The sequence below is a fragment of the Cebus imitator genome, unplaced genomic scaffold (assembly GCF_001604975.1).
Source record: "Cebus imitator isolate Cc_AM_T3 unplaced genomic scaffold, Cebus_imitator-1.0 Scaffold477, whole genome shotgun sequence".
Taxonomy (NCBI): Eukaryota; Metazoa; Chordata; class Mammalia; order Primates; family Cebidae; genus Cebus; species Cebus imitator.
The window spans coordinates 1,481,813-1,508,472 of NW_016107792.1; the positions used below are offsets into that span (position 1 = coordinate 1,481,813).

A 26,660-nucleotide genomic window follows, 5' to 3' on the forward strand; every position below is an offset into this window, starting at 1 on the left:
GTTCTCATTCATAGGCGGGTATTGAACAACGAGAACACATGGACACAGGGAGGGGAGCATCACACACTGGGATCTGCGGGGAGGGGAACCTAGGAGAGGGACAGCGGGGGTTGGGGAGTTGGGGATGGATAACATGGGGAGAAATGCCAGATATAGGTGATGGGGAGGAAGGCAGCAAACCACATTGCCATATATGTACCTATGCAACAATCTTGCATGTTCTTCACATGTACCCCCAAACCTAAAATGCAATAAAATATATATTAAAAAATAAAATAAATTAAAATAAGGGTTTAGGATAAACATCCAAATTAAAGTTGTAGGAAAAAATTTTCCTAAAATCTTCAAGGGTAACACTAGCATTAATTATGCTCTAAATTTAGAGAAAAGTTCTTCCTTTTGAAAGAGCAATTTACTTATCTTGCTTTATCTATATGAGAACTTGGTAATGGAAGAATAAGGAGTCATTATAGCTCATATTTTAAGTGACATTTACCAAAAAATTAATAGCAAGCTAGCCACTACAAATACCATTTTTTTGAGTATCTATTTTACAAGTTATTTAATATAGATAACCCTTCATTGATGCTTCTATAAATACCATTTTTCCAGTACCTATCTCACAGTTATTTGGTAAAGATACACCTTCAGTAATGCCCCAATCAACTTTTTATTTTATCCCAAGAAATGGGATAAATCCATAAATTTCAATAATTAAAAATCTCCCAGTGAAGTTTGTCAGTTACTGATTATTGTACAACTTGTGACATTTCAGTTTTTAAGATAAAGGACAGACAGAAAAACCAGTTACAGGACTACTTTCTTTCACAAGGAGTGAAAGAAACTTTCACCAACTTTCACAAACCAAATGCCTCAATATTTACTTGAAATCCAAATTAGTTTTTCCTTTGACAGACAGGAGAACAAGGAGATATTCCTGCCAACAATTCATTGAAGCATAATGTCTACATCTAAATTAGTAAAAAAACTGAAGGAAAAAAAAAGCATCTGCTATGTCTCTATTCAAAAATCACACAGCAGCTGTGAAAGGGGTTTTATTCTTCCACTTCCAAGTCAGTCCATCAACACCCTTGCCCAGAAGCGTGCCAGCAACTACCACACTAATTGCAAAAATTGCCATGGCAATGAAATGACAATAGCCATGCACGTACATTTGGATGACCAAGCCGGAGCTATTTATTACTGGAAGGGTGACTCCAACAACAAAGTCATAGAGGACGGACTAATTAATTAAGGTGTACAAGTCCAAAAATGTTAAAGACTTCATGTTTTATTCAGCTTACCCCAAAAAATGACTATAATTTCATTAACTTTTTACTTTTTAAAAAACCAAACATCAGTTAGTACACAAAATATATGAAACCTCAAATTATTTTTCTCCAGTGAATTTTGTATGAGAATTCTTCAGTACCAATTATAAATATCATTTAAAATATAAAATATATGGCCAGGCGCAGTGACTCATGCCTGTAATCCCAGCATTTTCCGAGGCCAAGGTGAGAGGATCGCTTGAAGCCAGGAGTTTGAGATCAGCCTCAGCAACACAGTCAGAAGCCATCTGTACAAAAAAAATTTTTTAATTAGCCAATTATGGTGGTGCACACCTGTGATCCCAGCTATTCATGCAGCTGTGGCAGGAGGATCACTTGAGTCCACAAATTCAAAGCTACAGTGAGCTATAATCACACCACTGTATTCCAGCCTGGGTAACAGAGAGAGCCCTGCCTCTAAAATATATATATATATATATATATATATATATATATATATATATAGTGTGTATATGTATATATATACATATACACACACACATACACACATACCCCTAATCCATTTCTCACAAGAAAGTGGTCTTAAATTTTTAACATGTAAGTTTCAAAAATAAACGGTATACATTATTTTGATATATTTTAACACAAATAAAAATACCTAATGTGGAATAATTATTTACTGGTAAAAGACGGAAGAAAAGAATAAAAACGACAACAATCTCTAAAAAAACTAACAGACTTCTGCAGTGCAGGGAAATTCTTTTTAGGATCGAGGGCACTTCATTCCAAGTAAGTGTCCCACAGTGTTCTTCTGCCTTCTTAAAATTATCAAAATGAGAATCCATTTCAAGCGAGCTATATCTCACAGTAAAAGCTCAGCAGATTGATTTTCCACCATAACAAATAGAGCAAAATATTTCATCAAAATTGTTACTGTTTCCATCAAGGATGCTGTTCAAGGCTACCATAAAAGACTAAGTATTAGTGATAAGAAACAACAGCAAAAATCACAATGAATCATTAGTTATATTTCTAGAAATCCTTCAAAAACCTGTAACTGATGGTTAATTAATTACATCAAAACTTATCAAATAAAAATTCAATGTAAAATTAATTTCAAAGAAAAATTATTTTTCTCAAAACTCAATAATACTGATTAAAAGGAACATTTAAAAACTAAACATTGATATCCTTAAAATTAAGTGACATAGCAAAACAATCCCAGTTTTTTACTTCTAATTCATTCAGCAAATACTGTATATACTGATACCAGTAAGTTATACTTAATCTTGAAAAGCTTAAAGTTTAGATACCAAAAAATGAAGAGGTAGAGCAGCAATATTTAACTAAGATCAGAAAGCAAAATGAAGGTAACTCCAGTCCACAGAAGGCTACCTGAACAGGAATATCGACATGAAAATTAATTGCCGACAGTACACAATAATTATAGATTGTTCTGGCTATGCTAATAACTTACTCAAATCTCTCTGCTGCCCTGTAAAATCTGCCCTTTTGTAAACTATTGTCACCAGGCATGGTGGCTCAGACCTATCTATAATCCCAACACTTTGGAAAGCAAGAGGATTGCCTGAGTTTAGGAGTTCCAGACTAGCCTGGGCAATATAGTGAAACCTAATCTCTACCAAAAAAAAAAAAATTAAAAAAATTAACTGGGTATTGTGCTGCAAGCCTGTAGTCCTAGATACTCAGGAGGCTGAGGCAGGAGGATCACTTGAGCCCAGAGGTCGAGGCTGGAGCTAACTGTGATCGCACCACTGCACTCCAGCCTGGGCAACAGAGTGAGACCCTGTCTCAGATAGACAAACAAAAATTATCAGCTGTCATCTAAGATTCTATGAATGTTCTATATGGCTTGGACACCTTATAATTTCTGTACCACAACCTGAGGTGACCCAAAGATCCAATTATTTTCAGAGGATACAAATATTCTATTGTGATACTTTATTACAAAATGTAACCACAATGGAGACAAAGCGAGTCAGGAGCTAAAGAATAATTTCTTAAATACCTACCATAAGGCAGGTTTTACATATGTGCTTTCTTTCAAAGTTTCACAACAGCACTTTAAAATAGGTATTGTTATGCCCATTTTACAAGTAGCTATAAAATCAGAAGCATGACAAAACACCCAAGGTTACACAGCCAGTAAATGGCAAGACTGTCTAATCCTAGTATTTATGCTTATGTGGCTAAATAATCCCTCTAAAATTATTTATACTTGACACACTTTTCAAAAAGCTTTAGAAAAGTTACACATTCAAAATAACTTAGGAGAACACACACACAGTACATTCCTTCCTAATGGAGGAAACTAAATGTACAGGTTTGAGATTAAATATTTATGAATTTAACTTTGGATCCCTGCAACCTAGCACTCTCTCCAGGTAAAGAGGTCAGCCAGAAAGCTTCGGGCCCTCATCTCATGATGTATAATGCAATGGGTGAAAGAACAAACTATACTGAGTATACCATTCAGTTAATGGCCCCAAAGCTAACCATAAAACAAACCTACACATATTCCTGCTAGTTCTGCTTATCAAAAATAACACTATCCTAAAGGAAAACTGAGTAGCATGCATGTCTGGTCAGAGAAATAACATGCAATTCTAAAGAGAGGGATAAAGCATTAAAGACTATCAGCTCCGTCAGACTCTGCCTAATAAATATTCACTAGGAGACGATGCCCCACTATGTACAAGAGGTAGAACTAAGATATAAATAAGCAATAAAAATCCATCACTTATTCAGAAAATGTTTAACAGATACCAGAACAAAATGCCATGCCTGTACATAAAATATAAAATACAAGGAACCTGTGATGTAGCTGGAGACAAAAACATACAATTAACAAAAATGTATAATTATGATGATACATAATTCAGTAAGTGTACTCCTATGGATAAGAAAGACTCATGAGTTCATAAGAGGGGGAAGACTGCTTTGGGCTTGTCAGGCAGTTCCATGAACTAAGTTTGCAAATTAAAATGAAGTTAAGTTAATGAAAGGAAAATTAAGTCTTCATAAAAAAAAAAATCAGAGCCACATAACTATCAAAAGCTAAGTATCAAAGTAGACAAAAAGCTCTTTTTGTCTTAAATCATGAGACTTAAATATCTTAAAAGACGGAGAGGGGCGGTGGCTCACACCTGTAATCCCAGCACTCAGGGAGGCCAAGGCTGGCGGATCACGAGGTCAAGAGATCGAGACCATCCTGGCCAACATGGTGAAAACCCAGCTCTACTTAAAAATACAAAAATTAGCTGGGTGTGGTGGCACACACCTGTAATCCCACCTACTCGGGAGGCTGAGGCAGAAGAATTGCTTGAACCTGGGAGGTGGTGGTGGCAGTGAGCTGAGATCACACCACTGCACTCCAGCCTGGTGCCTGGCTACAAAGCAAGACTGTCTCAAAAAAAAAAAAAAAATCTTAAAAGACCTAGTTTTACAATTTTTAGGGAAATTAATTTAAACAAACTACAAGTAAATCATATATGTTATGTGGCATAGAGAGAGAACATGTTTGAATTCCAATAATGAACAATATTTGAGTTGTAGCTTTGTCACTTACACTTCATATGTAACCATGGGCAAATTACTTATCTCGTTCCCGGTGTCCAAAATTGTAAATCAGGAGGGATACCATGATTCGGTTAGCTAATGTATAGGATACATGAGGAAAGCATAAGTGTTAGCTTACTGTACAAATTCATATTTAATAATTTATGTTATTATGTATGTATGTATGTATTTTTAAGCAATAGGGCCCTCTCCTGTGCTCAGGCTGGAGTACAGTGGTGCAATCACAGCTCACTGCAGCCTTGAACCCCTGGGCTCAAGTGATCCTCCAACCTCAGCCTCCCAAGTAGCTAGGACTACAGTCATGTGCCACTGCACCGGGCTAATTTTTATTTTGGTAGAGAAGGGGTCTCACTTTGTTGCTGTTGCTGTTGTTGGTACTGTATTTGTATCTAAGAAGCATGTTTATTTGAAAGAACTTTACTCTTTAATAATGAGTGTATTATTTAAACACAGTAAACATGGTTAATGTTTCCAAATCCTTTTAAACCATTTATCATTTACATAGACATGTTAATTCTATGCAATCAGTGTTAATTTCCAGTATCATTCTGCCATCTCCCTAAACATATAGCTTTCCACTTATTTTTTTTCATCATTCTACTAATACTATTACACATCTATTCACAACTGCAGAAACTACTAATTTATTACACATCTATTCAGGACTACAGAAATATTAATGCACATACAACTGCATGTTTCTTCTCTCTCCCCAAACTTTATATTAGTCAAAGAATATTCCGCATAAAATCCAATTTTTCTATTTACTTTTTCTCTTCATTCTTCTTCACTGTTTAATCTCATACACAGGTTGCTTCTGGTGAAAATTGCTTACTCTTTTCTTCTTGTTAAACACAGGGTCCTACTCTGACACCCAGACTGGAGTACACTGATGCAATCTTGGCTCACTGCAGCCTGGACCTCCTAGACTCAAGAAATCCTCCTGCCTCAGCCTCTTGTGTAGCTGGGGTAACAGGCAAGCACCACCATGCCCAGCTATTTATTTTATATATATATCTATAGATGATAGATAGATAGATAGATAGATAGATAGATAGATAGATAGATAGACAGACAGATAGATAGAGATATATTTTATTATTGCATTTTAGGCTTTGGGGTACATGTGAAGAACATGTAAGATGGTTGCATAGGTACACACATGGCAGTGTGGTTTGCTGCCTTCCTCCCCATCACCTATATCTGGCATTTCACCTCATGTTATCCCTCCCCAACTCCCTGGGGTCTCACTATGTTGCCCAGAGTGGTCTCCAACTTCTGGCCTCAAATGATCCTCCCACCTCAGCATCCAAAAGTGCTGGGATTACAGGCGTGAACCTCTGGCAAGTTTTACTGAAGAAAAATGATTTTGCATGGTTTACTTTTCACCGGTATCTTCTGGCATGCTTCTAAAGATATCAGAATAACCTGAATCAATGATGGCCAGTATGTACCGTCTGCGGTATTTTCCACATGCTGTGCCCAATTCAATATTATTACCACTATAGTGAAGAACACCAGCTTGGGACAACATGGTATAGTACCTATTGGGGATTTTCTCAACGCTGGGCACTTGTTAGTGAGGATGACACACTTTGTTTTTTCTTATCTAATCGTCTTCAGAATCTGCTTGTACCCCAGCATGTACTTTCTCCACTTTTCATAACAAGTTGAAGCCTAGAGCTGATCAACTCCAGTGACTTTTTCATCTTCTTTACCACCTTCCTAGCTTAGGTGCCAGATGGCCTCCAACCAAGAACAGCCACCAAGATGGCCAGGGAATGAGAAAAGCAAGTTGTTCATTCTTATCATGATGAACAAATACTTTGTGTCACAAAAAATTTAACCTTGGGAATTATAAATTTTCCCATATATTTAAAAATAACACACTCCACAAGATGTTATCATAGACACAGCTGATAAATATCAAACTAATTAATATGAGTTCTCTTTTTTCTCATCCATTCACTGATGAGAGGCAAAAACAGCATGAATATGACCCAAAAACAAATCATGATGAAAGAACTAGACAGTGCTTGAATAATCAAGAGCCGACCACAGTGTCTTCCTATAAGAAATGTGGCCACTTCGTGAACAGCCATGTTTACGAATCTCTAGACATAAACCCGGCAGAGGGAGATAGTCTTGAATACATTTTTGCATCTCATTTGTACTTAGCTAGTGGTTAACTACATACTTCACAATACAGTTATAAAACAATGTATTAGGAGACTCTAGTATAATTTTGGAAATATTAGATACTTAGTGTCTGTCAAGGGCAGGAGTGAGGAAAGGAACAGAAAAATGGAAGGGAGAAAAAATACAATGTATGTAAAATCTCACTCTTTCCAGTATTCACTCTTTCTGGTATTCATTTCCAGAAATAATACATTCAAAAAAACATGTATATCTTAAGAAAAGGAATTACGCATTATGCTTATTTATTAAATGTTTCCAAATAATTCTTTTAGTGGTATTCAGTAACTAATTTCTCTCTCTTTTGCATCCATTCAATAAAAAAATTAATTGGGTAAAAAACTATGTGCATCTTAAATATGTCAAGAAATACAAAGAAATTAAGTCAAAGAAAAAAGAAAAGTCTCCTGAACTATGGACTTCAGTATAATAGCTGATGTTTCTGTAATAGTACCTTTTATTATAAACCATTAGCAACTGCTAAATTACCAGCATCTACAGATGATTTCCTGCTACCATGGAAATGCAGAATACATGAATTAATTAGGACTATGGTTGAAAAATAAAGGACAGAAGGGTGCCTAGTTTCTACAGCTAGCAGTTTCCTTCAATAGTTTATTATTATTATTATTCATCTAACAAATACCCCATGTTTTAAAATCTAATCATTTGGATTTAAGCTTTTTTTTCAGACCAGGCATCAGTTCAACATTACTTACTTGCTATGTCTTCTTAAATTCTGGATGTAATCAACAGGTTTCACATCAATACTGTGCACCACTAATTTTTGCCGTTCATTATTTCTTACATAGGAGTTTAAGGAAGCTATTTGTCACTGCTGCAAAAACTATCAATTTCACACTATGTGCAATTTCTTGTATGTTAATTATACTATAATAAAGCTGGGGTTTTATTTCTGTTTTTTTGTTTACTGTTGTTGTTGTTTTTGAGATGGAATCCCTCTCTGTTGCCCAGGCTGGAGTACAGTGGCACAATCTCGGCACCTTTCCTTAAGAGCAGTTTATAAACAAATTCCTGAATGGAGGTTTCCAAATACCAGTTATTGTAAATGAATGCAATAACAATATTCCCTCAGAAAGGCATAAAGAGAATATGATGTAACCTAATTTATCATATTATTAGTTTGACAAAGGGTATTATTAGAAGGCCAATTAATCTATATAAAATCCCTGTCAGGAAAACAAAAAAAAAAAAAAAAAAAAAAAAAAAAGGGATAAAAAAAAAAAAAAAAAAAAAAAAAAAAAAAACCCTAAAAAAAAAAAAAAAAAAAAAAAAAAAAAAAAACACACAAACTCCGAGACTGTTCAAAGTGTCTCCGACAGAGACAGGGTAGAGAGCCCTGACAAGCCAGTGAAAAGTTCTGCTTGATTTGGTAGATTTCTCCATATATTGGAAAGAAACCAAAAGAACATGAATATTTATCAGCCACCAACTACACTGTACAAGGAATGCAAATAACTGCTTTGTTCTGATTACCAGTTCACCATACAACTTTCCATAAAGGTGTCAAATCCTTCTTTTGTAAGAAGAGATAGAACAACGACAACAAAAAAAATCCCAAAACACTGACCAGCTAAACAGGACATTTTAATTCGCTTGGTACTTCTCCTTACTTTACAAAAAGCATTCTGGTCCTTTCTCAGTCTATTTTAGGTTGGGTTAATGGAAATAATCAGTCCTATCCCCAATCAACTCAATAAGAACTAAAAAGAAAATAATCATCTTTATAGACCAGAAAAATGGAAGGCCAGAACCTGTGCTTGGGTGACACCAAAGTAATGACATCCAACAAGATCCTGTTTGAACAGCCATTTTACATCTTCCCTTAAATATCGATCTCCATTCAAAATATTTTTCCTTCAGTTGTGACCATCCTAGTTACTTCCCTTCACCTCTGGACATCCTTTAACATTTTTTTTATTTTAGCATTTTCTTATTCCTAATCAAATAAAATAATAGAATCTGGAGTTTTTGTCAAAGCACTTCCAAGTCATTATCTCATTTGATGCTTAGGGCCATTTTCTGAAATAAGCAGGACAAATACCAGTGCATATTTATAAAAAGGAAAAGACAACCCAACAGGTTCCACCCAGGGATTTCAAGATATGGATTAGGGCAGTGGTTCTCAGATATGGCCCCCTGAACCCTCCTCCCTAGGGACTACTGGTACCAACAGCACACATTTGCTAGTCACAACCACCAGCAGGAGTTTTGCTACTGGTACTTAGTGGATACAGGCCAGGGATGCTGCTAAGCATCTCACAAAGTCCATTTCTGGGCGCTCTGTCTCACTGATCTACACATGTCTATTCTTTCACCACAATGTCTTCATTACTGTTGCTTTTTAGTCATTCTTTTTATTTTACTATTATTTTTTAAGAGATAAGAGTATTAGTCTGTTGATGTGATGAACATCAACCATGAAAAGTTGAATAAATCTTGCATACTTGGGACAAACCCCACTTGATTTTGGTGTATTAGTGTTTCTGTGTAGTGTTGAATTCAGTTTTATGATACTTTGTTGATGATATCTACATCTATGTACCTGAGAGATACTGGTCTATAGTTTTCTTGTAATACCTTTGTCTGGTTTTGGTATTAATACTAGCTTCATAAAATGAGTTAGAAAGTATTCCCTCTCCCTCCATCTTCTGAAGGAAATTTTAAACAATCAGTACAGTTTCTTTCTTAAATCTTTGGTAGAATTCACTTGTGAACCCATCTGAGCCTGGTGCTTTCATATCAGATATTCATAATTTACATAGTTTTTTTTTTTCTTAGCCTGGCTAAAACCCTGTTTCTTCTACCTTTTCAAATAACCAGTTCTTTGTTTTGTTGATTTTCTCTATCAATTTCCTGTTTCCAATATCATTTCCACTCCAATATTCACTATTTCTTATCTTCTGCTTACCCTTTTCTTGTCTCCTAAGGTGAAAGCCTAGAAGACTGACTCTAACACTTTCTCCTTGCCTAATAAATATATCAAACACTATAAATTTAGAAGCACTGCTTTCAGTGAATTCCACAAATTTTCATTTTTCACTTTCATTTAGCTCAAAATTTTTTGTTACTTTTTTTTGAGATTTCATGGCTTGTGTTATTTAGAAGTGTGTTATTTAAACTGCAAGCATTTTGGAATTATCCAGCTATCCCTCTGCTATTGATTTTGTTTAATTCCATCATGGTCTAAGTATAGTTATTATATGATTGTATTATTTTTAAATTGTTAAGGTGGGTTTCATGATTCAGAATGTGTTGTATTGGTGAGTGTTCCATCTGAGCTACGGAAGAATGTGTGTTCTCTTGCTGGATGACGTAGTCTGCAAATATCAATTATACCCAGTTGGGTAATGGTGGTCTTGAGTTCAACAATGTCTTTACTGATTTTCTGCCTGCTAAACCTGGCCATTTCTAATAGAGGGGTAATGAAGTCTCCAACCACAATAGTGATTCATCTATTTTTCCTCACAGTTCTACCAGTATTTGCACTTGAGAATTTGGTCACTCTGTTATTAGACACATAAGGTAAACTGGAACACTTTTACCATTACAAAACACACCTCTCTTTATCCCTGATAACTTTACTTGCTCTGAAACCTGCTGTTTGAAATTAATATAGCTAATTCCATTTTCTTCTGATAAATGTTAGCATGGCATGTGTTTCCCATGCTTTTAATCTATATGTACTTATATTTAGAGAGTTTCAGGTAGACAGCAATATATTTGTGTCTTGTTTTTTCATGCACTCTCACAATCTGTCTTTTAATTGGTACATTTAGACCACGGACATTTGAAGTGATTACTGATAGTTAAAGTCTATCATATTTATTATTTTCTATTTTCTTATTTTTGTCATCCACTCTTTTTCTTTCTTGTGTGGATTTAGTTGAGCATTTTACGTGATTCTATATTTCTGTATTCTCTTCCTTTTTTTTTTTTTTTTTTTTTTTGAGACGCAGTCTACCTCTGTTGCCAGGCTGGAGTGCAGTGGCACGATCTCAGCTCACTGCAACTTCTGCCTCCCGGGTTCAAGCGATTCTCCTGCCTCAGCCTCCTGATCATCTGGGACTATAGGCACACGCCACCATGCCCAGCTAATTTTTGCATTTTTAGTAGAGATGGGGTTTCAACATGCTGACCAGGATGGTCTAGATCTCTTGACCTCATGATCTACCCACCTTGGTCTCCCAAGTGCTGAGATTACAGGCATGAGCCACCACGCCCAGCTTTCTCTCCTTTCTTACCACATTGGTTATACTATTTTCATTACTTTTTCTTTGTGCTGGCCCTAGAGTCTGCAATATACATTTACAACTAATTCAGGTCCACTTTCAAGTGCCACTATATTATTTCATGTGTAGTATGAATACCTTAGAATAGCAAAACAATGCCAATTCCTTCCTTCCATCCTTTGAATAATTTCTGTCATGCATTTCACATGTAAATAAGCATACATATATACACACACATGCACACACAAGCACATATACGCACAAGAAAGAATCTCCAAGCTTGAGGTCATATTCAACAGAAACCTCCAAAACTGAAAATCAAGGAGAAAAAATGCTGGGGGAAACAAACCATGGATATATATGCTTAAGTATAAACCAGTATATATATAGACAAGCACACCCCATCAAAGGCATTATTGCTATTACTTTCAATAAACTGTTGTCTCAGATCAATGATTAATTTAAAAAATAAAAGTTTTACTTCCATTTATTTCTCTCCAATGATTCCTTATGCAGATCTGAGTTTCTGACATATTTTTTCCACTTCTTGCATGACAGGTCTACTGGCCACAAATTTTCTTTGTTTAAGCAAATTTCTATTTATTCCTCAGTTTTGTAGGAAATATTTAACAGGGTACAAAATCCTAGATTGGTAGGGCAATCTACCAACACTTTAAATATTTCACTCCACTCTCTTCTTGTTAGCACAAGGCATTCTTATCTTTGCTCTTCTATAGATAAGGTGTTTCCTTCTCTCTCCAGCTTCTTTCAGGATTTTCACCTTCGATTTTTCTGTAGTTCAAAAGTGACATGACTTCATGCAGATATTCTGCCATTTATCCTGCTTTATCATCTAGGAACTTGTGGGATCTGTGGTTGGGCTGGGAAATTCTGTCATCATTGCTTCAAATATTTCTTCTTTTCCTTTCTCTTTTCCTGATATTTCTTTTACATGTATGTTACACCTTTTGTAGTTGTCTCAAGGTTCTGATATTGTTATGTTTTCTCCCAGTATTTTTTCACTTTGCTTTTCAGTTTGGGGGGATTATTTTAAAGATATGCCCAAGCTTGCACATTCTTTCTTTAGCCATGTCCAGTCTACTAAAGTCTAACAGAGGCATTTTTTTTTTTTTGAGTCAGAATCTTGCTCTGTCAGCCAGGCTGGAGGACAGGGGTGTGATCACAGCTCACAGTAGACTCCAAATCCTGAGCCCAAGGGATCTTCCCACCTCAGCCTCCCAAGTAGATGGGGCTAGAGGCATGCACCACTATGTTCAGCTATTTTTTTAAAAATTTCTGTAGAGCTGCAATCTGACTATGTTGCCTAGGATGGTCTCAAACTCCTGGCCTCAAGTGATCCTCCTACCTCAGCTTCCCATAGCATTGGGATACCCAGCCCAACATTCTTCATTTATGATATAGTGTTTTTGATCTCTAGCATTTCTTTTACTGAATTCTTAGAATTCTCATCTCTCTGCTTACATTATCTATGTGTCCTTGCAAGCTGTCTATTTTATCCATTAGAGCCTTTAGCTTATTAAAGGTGTTGTCAATTCCCAATCTGAGGATTCCAGTACCCCTGACACGTCTGATTTTGATTCTGATACTTGCTTTGTCTCTTCCTTCAGCCCATTTTTCCCCCTTCTAGTATATTTTCTAATTTTTTTCTTGATAGCCAGACATGACACACTGGTTAAAGGAAACTGATATAAATACACCATCAGTAATAAAGTGGTAAGGTGTGGGGGCAGGGGAAACATTCTACAGTGTTATGATTAGGTCTCAGTCTTTAGTGAGGCTGTGCCTGTGGATTGTGAACTTCACAAGTGCTTCTCAGTACTCTTCTCTCTTAGTTGGAACAGAATGGCTAGAGGGTACGGGAGCTTAGTAATCCCCTTTCCTCAAATAAAAGGCTAGAGAGAAGTAGAATTGAGTGTTTTTGCTTACCCATGGTCACCTACACTGTGTTTAACTAATTTTGGGGGTGACAAACCTCATTTAAAAACAAAACAAAACAGAGTACTCTGGTATACTTCAAAACGGCTCCGTTTCCCCTCCTTGTGCCAGAAGCAAAGGGAAATTTTCTCTAATATTCACTGTGAAAACCTGATAGAGCACCAAGAGGTGAAATTCCTAAGAGCTGAAGACCCCTCCACCCCCTTCTGCTGACTAGGTCCTCCTGGAGTTTTTAAAATCTAAGACTTGTCCACAGTGAATCTCCAGCAATTTGTCAACTACAATGCAGGTTTTCCCATAGAAGCAATGATTCCCATGGAAGACTTTGTTCATTGATTACCACTCACGTATATTATGATTAGCTGTATCCACCTGTCTCTCCAGTTTTGGAGGCAGTGGTTTGCCCTATGACCTCACTTTTCTTTAGGTCCAAGAAGAACTGCTGATTTTTCACTCTGTCCCATTTTTTACCTGTTAGAACAGACTGGTGACTACAAGCTTCTGACATGTCCAACCCTTTCATTATCAGAAATTTGATTGTAATATATCTGGGCATAGCTTTCTTCGAAATAATACCATTTGAAGTTTGCTGAGTTTCTTGAATCTGTAAGTTTATAGGTTTCACCAAGTTTGGAGACTTTTCAGGCATTATTTCTTCACATATTTTTTCTTCAGATATATTTCCTCTTCTGGCATTATGCTGACACAAATGTTAGAAACCCAAATATTGTCCTACAAGTCCCTAAAGAGTTGATTCATTTTTCCCCATTTTTCCTCTTATTTTAGGTAACTTCTATTGTTTGAATGATTTCTATTGATCTATCTTAAGTTTACTCACTTTTTCTGCTATTAAATCTCCCTCTGCTATTAAATCAATCCATTGTCTACTTGATTCCTTTATTGGAGTACCTATTTTTCTGTTGAGAAGTTCTATCTTTGCATTCATTTCAAGTATATTCACCTTTATCTTTTGGATCACAGCTATCAAAGCCAATTTAAAGTCTTTGTCTGATAAATCCATCATCTGGGTCATCTTGTAGGCAGCACCTGTTGTCTTTTCCCTTAATACCTTGTCAGATTTCCCTGACTCTCTATATGTTAAGTGTCTTTGCATTATATTCTGAACATGTTGGATATTATGTTGTTAGTCATTGGGTCCTGTCAAAAATGTTTTCTTAAATGTGCAGGTTTGTTACATGGGTAAATTGCATGTGACTGGAGTTTGGTGTACAAATTATTTTCTCTCCCAGGTAGTGAGTATAGTATCTGACAGGTAGCTTTTTGATCCTCACCCTCCTCCCAATCTCCACCCCCAAGTAAGCCCCAGTGTTCACTGTTCCTCTTTGTGTTCATAAGTACGCAATGTTCAACTCTCACTTACTAAGTGAGAATATTAAGTATCTGATTTGCTGTTCCTGCATTAATTCACATAGGATAAAGTTACAAGCAGCATTCATGTTGCTGCAAAGGACATGATCTCATTGTTTTTTATAGCTTTGTAGTATTCCATGGTGTATATGTAATACATTTTCTTTATCCAGTCCACCACTGTTGAACACCTAGGATGATTCCATGTCTTTGCTATTGTGAACAGTGCTGTGATGAACATGTTTGCATATGTCTTTATGGTAAAACGATTTACATTTCTTTGGGTGTATACCCAGTAATGGGATCACTTGATTGAATGGTGGTTGTTTTACATTCTTTGAGAAATCACCACAATGCTTTCCACTGTGGTTGATCTAATTTATGTTACCACCAGCACTGTGTGTTTCCTTTTCTCCACAGCCTCTCCAGCATGTTATTTTTTTGACATTTCAATAATAGTCATTCTGACTGCTGTGAGATACTATCTCATCGTGGTTTCGATCTGCATTTCTTTCATGATTAGTGCTGCTGAGCATTTTTTCATATTCTTGTTGGTTGTATGTCTTCTTTCTAAAAGTGTCTGTTCATGTCCTTTGCCCATTTTTTAACTGGGACTGTTTGTTTTTTGCTTGTTGATTTAAGTTCCTTACAGATTCTGGATATTAAATCTTTGTTAGATGCATGGTTTGCAAATATTTTCTCCAATTTTGAAGGCAGCCTGTTTACTTGCACTAGTTTCTTTTGCTATGTAGAAGCTCTTTAGTTTAACTAGATCCCATTTTTCAATTTTTTTGTTGTTGTTGTTGCAATTGCTTTTGGAGTCTTCATCATGGAATCTTTGCCAAGGCCTATATCTAGAATGGTATTTCCTAGGTTTCCTTCCAGGCTTTTCATCATTTTAGGTTTTAAGTCTTCAGTCAATTCCATCTTGAGCTGATTTTTGTATATGAAGAAAGGAAGGGGTCCAGTTGCAAAATTCTGTATATGGCTAACCAGCTATTCAAACACCATTTATCAAATAGGGAATTCTTTCCCCACTGCTTGTTATTGTTGACTTTGTCAAAGATCAGATGGCTGTCCATGTACAGCTTTATTTCTGGATTCTCTAACTTGTTCCACTACTCTATATGTCTGTCTTTGTACCGGTATCGTGCTATTTTGGTTACTGTAGCCAAGTAGTATACTTTGAAGTCAGTAGGGTGATGTCTCTGGCTTTATTCTTTTACTTAGGATCATTTTGGCTATGTAGTTTCTTTTTTGGTTGCATATTAATTTTAGAATATTTTTTCTAATTCTATGAAAAATTATGTAATTTGACAGAAATAGCATTGGATCTGTAAACTGCATTGGACAGTATGACCATTTTAACAATATTAACTTTTCCTATCAATGAACATGGAATGTTTTTCCATTTGTTTGTGTTCTCTTCAACTTCCTTTAGCAATGTGTGGTAATTCTCACTGTACACATATTTCACTTTCCTGTATAGCTGTATTCCTAAGGTATTTTATTATTTTTGCGGCTTTTGTGAATAAGATTGCATTCTTGATTTGGCTCTCAGCTTCAACATTATTGATATATAGAAATGCTACTGATATTTGTACATTAATTTTGTATCCTAAAACTTTACTGAAGTTTTTTTTTTATCACTTCTAGAAGCCTTTGGAGAGAGAGTATGGGATTTTCTAAGTATAGAAATGTATCATCTGCAGACAGATATGGTTTGACTTCCTCTCTTGCTATATGGATGACTTTTACTTCTTTCTCTTGCATGATTGCTCTGGCCAGGACATCTGGCACTATGTTGAATAGGAGTGGTGAGATTAGAATCCTTGTCTTGTTCTGGTTCTCACGGAGAATGATTCCAGGTTTTGTACATTTGGTATAATGTTGGCTGTGGGTCTGTCATGAGTGGCTCTTATTATTTTGAGGTTTGTTCCTTCAATGCCTAGTTTGTGGAGGGTTTTTTACAAGAAGGAATGTTCAATTTTGTTGAAAGCCTTTCTGTGTCTACTGAGATCATATGGTTTTCAGTTTTGTTTATGCGATAAATCACATAGATTTCCATATATTGAACCAACCTTGCATCCCAGGAATAAAGCCTATTTGATTGCGGTGGATTAACTTTTCGATGTTCTGCTTAATTCAGTTTGCTAGTGTTTTTTTAAGGCTTTTTGTGACTATGCTCATCAGGGATATTAGCCAGAAGTTTTCATCTGCCATGTTTTGGTATTAGAATGATCTGGCCTCATAGAATGAGTTAGAGAAAAGTCCCTCTTACTCAATATTTTCTATAAGTTTCAATAGGATTGGTACCAGCTTTTCTTTATACATCTGGTCCAGGGCTTTTGCTGGTTGGCAGATTTTTTATTACTGATTCAATTTCAAAACTCATTATTGATCTGTTCAGGTATTCCATTTCTTCCTGGTTTGATCTTGAGAGGTTTTACATTTCCAGGAATTTATCTATTTTCTCTAGGTTTTCTAGTTTGTGTGCATAGAGGTATTCCTAATAGTCTCTGAGGGGTTCTTGTTTTTTGTATTTCTATGGAGTTGATGGTAATGTCACCTTTGTCATTTCTAATTGTGTTTATTAGGATCTTTTTATTAGTCCAGCTAAAGCCAATAGTCTATCAATCTTATGCATTCTTTCAAAGAACCAACTTTTGTTTTCACCAATCTTTCATATGAATTTTCACCTGTCAATTTTTGTTCAGTTCAGCTAGGATTTTCATTATTTCTTTTGCTAGCTTTAGAGCTGGTTCATTCTTGTTTTTCTAGTTTCTCTAGGCATGATGCTGGGTTGTTAATTTGAGATGTTTCTAACTTGACATAAGCATTTAGCACTATAAACTTTCCTCTTGACAGTGCTTTAGCTGCATCTCAAAGATTCAGGTGAGTTGTATCTCTGTTTCCGTTCATTTCAAAGAATTTATTGATTTGTGCCTTAATTTCATTCTGCCCTAAAGTCATTCAGGGGCAGGTTGTTTAATTTCCAAGTAATTGTATGATCTGAGGAGATCTTATTGGTCTCGATTTCTATTTTTATTGCACTATGGTCTGAAAGTCTGGTTAGTAGGATTCTGTGGTGGTGTTTTTGAGAATTGCATTACAGCCAAATGTGTGGTCAATTGCAGAGTATGTGCCATGTGCAGGTGAGAATAATATATATTCTCTTGTTGTTGGGTGGCGTATCATGTAGATGCCTGTTAGATCCATGCGGTTAAATGTCAAGTTTAGGTCCCAAATATCTGTTACTTTCCTGCCTCAATGATCTAACACTGTCAGTGACATGTTGAAGACTCCCACTATTATTGTGTGATTATCTAAGTCTCTTCATAGGTCTCTTAAGGACATGTTTTATTGATTTGGGCATGCCAGTGTTGGGTGCATATATATTTATTAAAGTCTTCTTATATAATTGAACCCTTCATTATTATCTACTGGCCTTCTTTGTCCATTTTATTCATTTATTTTTAGATGCAGTCTCACTATGTGTCACCCTGCTGGAATGCAGTAGCACAGTCTCAGCTCACTACAACCTCCACCTCTCAGGTTCAAGTGATTCTCATGCCTCAGCCACCCAAGTACCTGTGACTACAGCTGCACACCACCACACCTAGCTAATTTTTGTATTCATAGTAGAGACAGGGTTTCACTATGTTGGCCAGGCTGCTCTTGAGCTCCTGACCTCAGGTGATCTGCCCACCTCAGCCTCTCAAAGTGCTGAGATGGCATGAGCCACCAAAGCTTGCTCTTTGTCCTTTTTGACCATTGATAATTTAAGGTCTGTTTTTTTCTGAAATAAGAATAGCAACTCCTGCTGTTTTATTTTCTGTTTGCTTGATAGATCTTTCTCCATCCCTTCACTTTGAGCCTATGACTGGCTGTGCATTTAAGATGGGTCTCTTGAAGACAGCATACAGTTGGGATTTCTTCTTTATGCAACTTGTCACTTTGTGCCTTCAAAATGGGCACTTATCCTGTTTATGTTCAAGGTATTTTTGTTTTGTCTTGTTTTTGAGAGGGGGCCTCACTCTGTCACCCAGACTGGAGTGCAGTGGTACAATCTCAGCTCACTGCAACCTCTGCCTCCCAGGTTCAAGTGATTCTCCTGGGAGATTCAGCCTCTGGGGTAGCTGGGATTACAGGCATGCACCACCATGCCTGGCTAATTTTTTTGCATTTTTGGTAGAGACGGGGTTTCACCATGTTGGTGAGGCTAGTCTCGAACTCCTGACCTCAGATGATCCACCCACCTCAGCCTCCCGAAGTTCTGGGATTCTAGGCAAGAGCCACTGCACCCAGCCCTGTTTATGTTGAAGGGTAATATTGCTATAAGATCTGAACCTTTCATCATGTTGTTGGAGGGTTGTCATGTAGACTTGATTATATAGTTGCTTTACACTGTCAGTGGGCTATGTACTTAAGCATGTTTTTGTAGTGGCAGACGACAGTCTTTCATTTCCATTTGAGCACTCACTTAAGCATGTCTTGTAAGGCAGGTGCAGTGGTAATAAATTCCCTTAGTGTTTGCTAGTCCCAAGAAAATTTCGTTTATTCTTTGTTTATGAAGCATAGTTTGGCTGGAAATGGAATTCTTGGTTGAAATTTCTTCTCTTTAAGGTTGCTGAATATAAGCCCCTGCCCTAATCTCTTCTGGCTTGTAAGATTTCTACTGAAAGGTCTGCTGCTAGCCTAATGAGGTTCCCTTTGTATATGACCTGACCCTTCTCTCTAATCTGCCTTTAATATTTTTTCTTTCACATTGTCCTTGGAGAATCTGATAACTATGTATTTTCAAAATGGTCATCGTGTATATATATTGCTGAGGTTCAGGGAATTTATTGAATTTGCATGTTGATCTTTCTAGTGAGGTTGGGAAAATTTTCCTGGACAATAACCACAAAAACGTTTTCCAAGTTGCTTGCTCTCTCTCCCCATGTTCCTTGAATGTCAATATGTTGTAGGTTTGGTCTCTTCACAAACTCCCTTATTTCCCAGATGTTTTGTTCATTTTTAAATTTTTTCTTTATTTTGTCCAACTGAGTTGATTCAAAGAACTGGTCTTCAGGTAATGAGATTCCTTCCTAAGCTTGGTCTATTCTGCTTTAATACTTCTGACTGTATTATAAAATTCTGGTAGATTTTCAGCTCTAGAAAAACAATTTTTTTTTCTTAAAATGGCTATTTCATCTTTTGACTTCTGTGTCGTTTTAATGAAATCCTTAGATTCCCTGGATTCAGTTTCAACTTTCTCCTAAATCTCGATGACCTTATTTGCCATTCAGATTCTGTATTCTATGTCTATCATTTCAGCAATTTCAATCAAGAACCCTTGCTGTGGAGCTCATGTGGTCATCTGGAGGTAAGATGACACTATCTGGCTTTCTGAATTGCCAGGGTTTGCACTGGTTCTTTCTCATCTGTGTGTGCTGATGTTTCTTTAATCTTTAAAGTTGCTGTCCTTTGGATGGGGCTTTTTGCTTTCATATTCCTTGATGCCCTTGGGGGTTTGACAGTGGTCTAAGTTGTGTTAAATTGATTGGCTTTATGTCTGGATGACTACAGGGGACCAAGGCTCAGCTTAGCATTCCTAGGCTGTGTGCTCTAACCCTGGGGGCCTGGGACCAGGCCCATAGCCTTTTTTCTCTGGCCCCTTGAGGTTAAGCTCCTGCTGTGCTGAAAGGGACAAGGTGCTCCCAGTCTGCTGTTAACACTCCAATAGGGTGTGCCAGCTAAAGGGCTTTGACAACGCATTCGGGGTCCCTGCACGTTTGTGTACCACTGGCAGGGTGGCAGTGAGGTCAGCATGCACATATGGTGTTCACTGAGCAATCCTGTAACTCAGTCCTCCAAAGGTAAAAGCCAGGAGATTAAGAAAGATGATACAACTACTAAATTCAGACATACAAGTTGGTCTTCAAATTTTGACTTCCCTCCTCAATCTGCCTGCTTACTTTTCAGAATCCTCAGTTGCATGTTCCATTATTTTAAGAGTTTTTAGTGGTAATCAGTAGAGAGACAGGCTGCGGAAGACTTACTCCATTTTGATCAGCACCAAGTATCATTCATTACACTTTAAAATGCTTTTTACTGTATACCTTTACTTCATACAGTACCACAAACAGAGATTTGAGAGGCAGTAAAAGGCATGCCAACAAAACCAGAATAAATGCTCCGAATATTGGATACTGAACCAAAAGCTCTTTAGCTGATATATTTGAATGTATCTAATTAAAGATGAAGTACACATCCGGCAGGATAACTGCAAATCTATTCTAAGATATTGTAAAAATGATCAAACAGTAAACTCTAGACCTGGCTCATGCTGTGCTTTCTTCTTACAAATACTTCAAACATCTAGCACCAGGCTCTCAAGTACTTACCTGTGTGTTCTACCCACCAATAGCTATTTTGAAACTGTGTCATTTGGCTTAGAATTGTGTGGTCTATAAAAACACAAAGCCACTTTTTAATGCAACAGTTTTCCATTAAAAAGCACTCTTTCAAGGACTGCATGCACTATCCAACTTCAGCAAGATGTCTTAAATAACAAGAAACACATAAATAGCCAGCAAGGCAAGCTTACTGATGGGGCTGACTCAAATAACAAAATTCAACCTAAGTCAGGGCACTGGAAATGATTTGTCCCGGACTGAGCACCAAATCCAATGGAGCATCCTATTAAAAGTTAAAATATTTTTAGGGTAAATATAAAAAATCATACAATAGGGCAGCACTAGGCTTATACTTTATTTTTTAAATGAACTCATGCTATCTATTTAGCATTTTTTAATTGTATGTGACTAGGATTGGGGACTCCTCTTAAGGCTTGACACTGCACTTTCTGTCTGTGATAGCGTGAAATATTTATTAGGTCTTCCACCCTTGTTTCACGGCATACAGCTCTTAAATCCTTAGACTCTCCAAAGTGATGTCTTTTTCTATGCTAATAAGTTGACAGCTGACTGGTAGCCCCTAGGCAGCTTCAAGATAGGGGCTGGTCACTGGAAAAACCAAGGCAGGTTAAGAGGGTTGGGACTTTCAGCCGGATTCCCCAACCTCCAAGGGGAGAGAAGCTGAAGGTTAAGTTGGTCACCAATCACGAATGGTTTAATCAATTATGCCTAGGTAATGACATACTTGATTATGACACTTCCGTAAAAAGCAAAAAGGGCTGAGTTCAGAGCATTTCTGGACAGCTAAACATATGGAGGTTGACAGGAAGGGAACAAGAACTTATCCATGTACCAACAGTGACGCACTCCACCTCCACAGGGACGGAATCTCCTGAGCTCGGGATCCTTCCGAGTCTCACCCTATGTATCTCTTTCTCTGTTTGTTTGTATCCTTTGAAATATCATTTGAAATAAACCAGTAAACCTAAGTGTTTCCAGATTTCTGTGAACCACCTAGAAAATTAATATAACCCAAAAAAGGTGTTATAAAAACTCCAAACTTAAAATAGGTGGTTGGTCAAAGTTCCAGAGACCTAAATTTGCAACTGATATTTGTATTTGAAGGATGTTGGCACCGGGGGTGATGGGAGGTCTTAGGGACTGTGCCCTCAACCTGTGGATTCAGACATTATTTCTAGGCTCTCAGTGTGAGAACTGAATTACAGGACACCCAGCTGGTGTCTGCTGCAAAACTGATTGCTTGTTGGTGGGAAGAAATCCCCCACATTTGGACACAGAAGCCTTCTGTGTTGACTGTTGAGAGAATAAAAAAATACACTTTTGAGCATGGTTTTACTCTCACAGTGTCCATTTCACATTGTGGAAGGGGCCCAAGTAGATGGCAGATCACGAAAGTACTCCTTTTTCTTTCTCATCTGGCCAATGAAATACGTATGGCAGAAGAAACTTTACATATAACTCTTACCTTACAGAAGAAAAAGAACACCCAAGCATTAAGTGACTTATCTAAAATCACGTATTTACATGAAAGGTTTGAAAGCAAGACACAGGATTTCCAATCTCACATCCCACACTCCTTCCACTATTCCCTGCTGTCTTTTTTTTTCAGACGGGATCAGGCTCCGTCGCCCAGGCTGAAGTGCAGTGGCACAATCTTGACTCACTGCAACCCTCACCTCCCAAGTTCAAGTGACTCTCTTGTCTCAGCCTCCCCAGTAGCTGGTACCAAAGGTACGTGCCATCATGCCCAGTTCATTTTTTTGTATTTTTAGTAGAGACAGGGTTTCACCATATTGGTCGGGCTGGTCTTGAACTCCTGACCTCGTGATCTGCCCACCTCGGCGTCCCAAAGTGCTGAGATTACAGGTGTGAGCTACCGCACCTGGCCCTTCTGATGCCTTCTAAGAAAAAGCAAAAGCTGCGGAACTTCTGAAGTGATGGCAGCTGGGAGATGCTGATGAAGGCACCAAACGCAAATGCACTGGCAATCAGAATGTAGGTGGCATGGGAGGGTAGTTATTTTTTGTTTTGTTTTTCAATCCCACTACTCCCCACTTGAAATCACCTCTCTGAACAACAGGTTAATCTGAATACTTTTCATTTTGTATAGTAATAAAAATAAATAAAAACAATCACCTATTGCCAGGATAAAAGAAAATGTGGTCTTTTCCTTTAGTGCCACTTGTGTTTGTAGCGGGCTTAAAAAAACATAGCAGTAAATGAACACTGAGAAATGAGACAGGCCATCAAACAAGAAGCTACATGTCTATTCTCTAGCTACATGTCTACTTCATCTCCGTAAATAAGAAATATTTTCCCCCATTGGTTAAATACACCACATGCTTTTTCTTACTACGCCAACAGCAGAAGGCAATGCAGACCCGACAGTTTTAAAAGTGAACCAGTTACAAACAAGAAATGCATTGTTGTCTCCCATCCAGAAGCCGAAAGACAAGGAAGAACTGGGCATTCATAGGTGTCAGGACTAAATTGACGGGTAATGTGATTATGTGTTGCCTCTAAACCAAGGACAGATCAGGGTTTGTCCCCTGGACCTAACACTGCAGTGTTTCCTCCAGAGAAATCTCCAAATCGAGGAAGGCCTGTCAAGCTAATTTTCTCTAATGCAGTTACCAACGGCCAGTCCCAAGACACATGTTTTCCCCACTTCACCCCAAGAAGCATAATTAGGTCTTGAGATAGGACATCAAAACCAACTCTAGAAATGCAATACCTTACCTCCCAATTGCTTGGTAGCTCTGACAGTGGAAGTGAACAACATGTACCCAGTCCTCAGATCGATTTTCTCTAATCCCAAGCCATTTGCTCTGGTTACTTAAGACAAAACCACACACATCCTCCTCAGTCTTCCATGCCTCTCCCTACCACCTTGGCTGTTATCTTCCACTCAGAAAGGACCCTTCAAAGTCTTAAAGGCAAGTAATGTTTTCAATAAAGGCTAATCATCTAATTGGCTTTCCAAAGGCCCCTGATAATTGAGCTAAGACTGTTGAAGCCACTCTCAAGAGCATAACTTTAGAGTTTAACCTTTCCATAGTACTTAATAAATCTCCTAGTCTTTCTCTCCCTCCCTCTTTTCTCTTCCAGTCTGTATCCCTCTGTGTTTCCTCCTTTCATCAGTGATGGTCATATTAGTTGTAATAGTTCAGAAGTAAATTATCAAAACGCTTTCAGGTTTAAATGAAAAAACTGAGTTTTTAAAACCCCTGTGGCTTTCAAATGACCTTTTTTCCCCTGGAAGAATATTACCTGCAACAGAAAAATTTCTACACAATCTTCTGTTTATTCTCCTTCCCAATGCTCCTATTTATGTATCCCGCAAACATTTACTAAACAAATACCTACTTTGTGCCAGAGGCTGTGATAGATCCCGGGATAAACACAAAAATAACAACCAAACATGGTCCCTGTACTTAAGGAACTCTTACCTCATAAGAGAGCAGAGTAAACCAACACCACCAGGAGGTTATATGTACCAGTTACCCTTCTGCACTACTACTTAATTTAATACTCACAAAACCACCATGAAGTGGATAAAGCTGAGAAACCTAGGGCTCAGAAGGGGTTAATTTGTGTAAATTCATGAAACAGCTCACTAGTATAAATTATGTAATTTCTACTAATTATAAGTATAAATAACTATAATTCATACTGATTATAAGTATAAATATCCTTTTAAACTATTCCACTGAGGCAAGTGCATGGTAGCTATGTTAAAAACTAAAATGCCAGAACAGATAACATTTACTATATACTACCATGTGCCAGGCACTGTTCCAAGAGCTTTATATAGTTTGGCTTATGATCCGTGAGACAGGTTTTTTTTTTTTTAATAACCTGAAAATATGTCTAATCTATTAAAAGGAGTAAATGGCATAACATTTCTTTAAGACATAAAGCTCAAAAGGGAAACAGGTAAAGGCAGTAAGTCCAAAAGTATAGACAGTTCTCTCAAAATGAGAAAACAATTGCTTGGTAGGACATGAACACTTCCTCAACATCTAAACTGATAAAGATGATAAAAAATACTGTTTAATTAGACCATTTTATTTTAATTGCTCTCTCTCAAACCTCAACATCATATATTAGAAAAAATTACAACTTAGAAGAAACTGCAGCTGACTAGTCACTCAGCTCTTTGCGGGGAGAATTGTCAATTTTTCAAAAGACGTTTCTTTATTTTTTGAAGCCAATCATCCATAAAGGCTATGTTTTGAGGAAAGTAACCATTACCTTGACAGTTGTCAAAGCTCCGAAGCTCTACAGAGGTAGGATTTGGGGGTGTTAGTCTAGCTGTAGAAAAGCTAGGGGTCTTGTCTTGAAGCTGTGTTGACACAGCAATATATTGCATGTTACAGATCAATAAACATGGCAAAAGGTTCTAAAAATGCTTTTTATTCACACACCAAAGTGTGGTGGGGGTGTAGAAGGGGAGACAAAAATGGAAGAAACAGGGAGGGTTTGGGACCCTAAGCCCCAAAAGAGGTATGTGATTAAATGACTGGGATAATAAATTCCTTGAAGTATGTTTTTTAACAACAAAAAAATTGAAGATGTATGTTTATCCTAGCATGGTAAAATGTGCAGTATGAAGGCAGCACCCACTGGTTTTGAGAGTCTATTAATCTCTGAATATCTGATCTAAATAACTCAATTATAACTAGAGTGAAGAAATAATTTCTAGTTTTCAGAAATTGGAAAATTTACCAAAAATGTGCTTAACAGCACAAGATTATTTGCAAGTCAATCACCTCAAGAACACTAAGTAATTGGTTTTCTTCAGAGGAATCATGCAAGTGACAGAATGAATCATTTAAAGAGTCAGGAGAGAACTGAGGTGCTTCAGAAGGTGCCAGGGGCATATGGCTTTCAGACTGGTCATCTTCCTACTTTACAAACTCTCGCTGTAAAAAGAACATAATATTCTTGATTTCATAACAAAAGACCTAATATATTCAAGAAAAGTTAATTTGATAATTTAAAAGACAGAAGCCAAAAGTAATCAAATAGAATGACTCGGGTGCTATCGGCGAACCAACCAATGTCTACTAAACTCTCATAGAAGTTACAAAAAAGAGACACTGTCCTCGTCTTTACTAATTTGCAATCTTGAGGACCTCAGACGATTTATTCCATTTCAGGGGACAAATCCTCTGGCAGGTTTGATGAAACCACTTCTCAATTGTAATCACTAAAGCAGTCTGAGAATTTTAGAATCATGTAGGACTAAAGAAGCTGTTCAGTCAGGCTCTAAATACAAGGAAGATTTAATCTCCTGAACAAAGGTCACCCTGTATCTTACGCTGACTGTCTCCCTGTACAGACTTCCCTAAATTCTCTCCTAGCGTTCTCTGGAAGGAGTCTGTCTCACTGTTGGTCAGCTCTAAGAGTGGATCAACGGCAATAATGTGAATATATTTAAAATGTAAAATACAGGGGGTGGATCCAAGATGGCCGTTTAGGAACAGCTCAGGATTGCAGCTCCCAGTGAAAGCGCAGAGGGTGAGTGGACGCCGTGTTTTTATTGCCCACAGACTAGGAAATTCCCGGGC

General features: G+C 37.3%; 1 protein-coding gene and 1 pseudogene across 1 annotated transcript in view; both read right to left on the bottom strand.

Annotated features, from left to right (window-relative positions):
- SLC2A13 (solute carrier family 2 member 13) overlaps positions 1–26,660 on the bottom strand; it is a 351,864-nt gene that overhangs the window by 303,546 nt on the left and 21,658 nt on the right. The gene's annotated exons all lie outside the window — the stretch shown is intronic.
- LOC108292119 lies at positions 6,270–6,994 on the bottom strand (annotated as a pseudogene).